The sequence below is a fragment of the Sinocyclocheilus rhinocerous genome, unplaced genomic scaffold, assembly GCF_001515625.1.
Source record: "Sinocyclocheilus rhinocerous isolate Xijiao unplaced genomic scaffold, SAMN03320098_v1.1 scaffold1292, whole genome shotgun sequence".
Classification (NCBI taxonomy): Eukaryota; Metazoa; Chordata; class Actinopteri; order Cypriniformes; family Cyprinidae; genus Sinocyclocheilus; species Sinocyclocheilus rhinocerous.
The window spans coordinates 1,200,849-1,202,482 of NW_015656599.1; the positions used below are offsets into that span (position 1 = coordinate 1,200,849).

At 37.8% G+C, this 1,634-nt stretch overlaps 1 protein-coding gene across 1 annotated transcript in view; it reads left to right on the forward strand.

The window, feature by feature from the left end:
- Positions 1–1,634, forward strand: part of LOC107720340 (WD repeat-containing protein 44-like) — an 11,409-nt gene that overhangs the window by 5,996 nt on the left and 3,779 nt on the right. The window lies entirely within an intron of this gene.

The window sequence follows — 1,634 nt, forward strand, 5'->3', positions numbered from 1 at the left end:
TTTTTTTTTTTTAACTCCCTAAAAGTTGATAAGCAAATGTATTTTGCATTTAGCATTGTTTTTCTGTGCCACATGTGATAAAAATTTAACTGCGACCCATTTTTGGGTCATAACCCACCATTTGAGAACCACTGATGCTCAAACCAACTTCTTTGTTTTTGACTAGCATTACAACAAACAGCTAACGGTGAGATGGACCGACTGGGTAATCTCTGCAGGCAACTGTGATGTGATTACAGTCTCACAATGACTTGTAGGGGTTGAGTAGTCTGTTTACACCCAAAACCTGAGACAAAACTACCTCAGCTGCACCTGAACCTGACTTTTACTTAAGTAGCCTACATCTGTGCTAATCTCAATGCTAAATTGCTAATCTGTTGTTTTGCAATAACCGCTTCAGTTACTCCAGGATGATCAAATGCGCATCTTATATTGTACCGAGGTGCTAAAGTAGTTCGTAATGTGTTACCATCTCTGGGACGCGAACATCTGGTCTGGACTCTGGTATTGTGAGGCTGATTTTTGGCATAATCTCAGCTGGCAACTGTGAGTAGTGTGTCACCCCTCTCACAGGCGCTGCTGGGGTTCAGTCACACACAGCACCCGCACACCATGACAAAATAACATTGGTCTCCATCGGATAAAAGAGAGCAACCTGTGGAAAAGAAGTCCAAGAATAATAGAATTACGCTGAAATCTGTGGCAAGGCTGAGATTTAAATGTTTAAAGTGTTTGTTATTCATTCATAACATTAACTCACAGACTTGTTCACCCATCCCTAACTACAGTCCATCCATCCAAAACCTATGAGAACTTCTGATCTGTGAGAACTTTCTGATGTTGGTGATACTGCATCAGGAACTGATTGGATGATATCTAGGAGCCATCAGTTCTTGATGCACTCCCTTCAGCATCGAAAGAGACACCCGCGAGTCTTTTAACTTTTACAATCCAGTACATGGATGTCAGTGGACAATAAGAGAGATGATACTGTAATTGTTTTGAACAGTTTATTTAGATATTAAAGATGCAGAATGTAATTACCCAGATAGCACACATACGTCTGCAAGATGTTTGTTAAAGATCGCTTCATCTGGAAAGCATCTGCTGTGTACAAACATCTGATAGATGTCTATAAGATGTCAGTTTTACATACACTCTAAATCATAAACATCTTAAAGACATCTTCTAAACGTCTATTTGACATCTGACAGGAAACGTCCTATAGACATATTGCAGATCAGCAAACACTCTAAAAAACATGTCTTGCATATGTAAATGCAGACGTCAAATAGGCATCTCTGTGATGTACGTGTGCTATCAGGGTATACTTCTCTGCTAGCGGCAACAAACATATATATATATATATATATATTTATATATATATATATTATACATAATCTGTTTGTTTGAGAGGACAGATATAGTAACATTGCTGTATTATTGCTGTGGTTATTTTTCTAACTTGTAGCACTGGTTAAACACAGCATACAATGCATTTTTCATGACTTTTTCCCACTGTTTTCAATAAAGTTATAACGATTTTTTTTTTTTTCTGAATAGAATTGCTTTCTGCTCTTCATATGACACCCAACCTTTAACCAATATACTTGAAGAGACATAGCCTACCAATG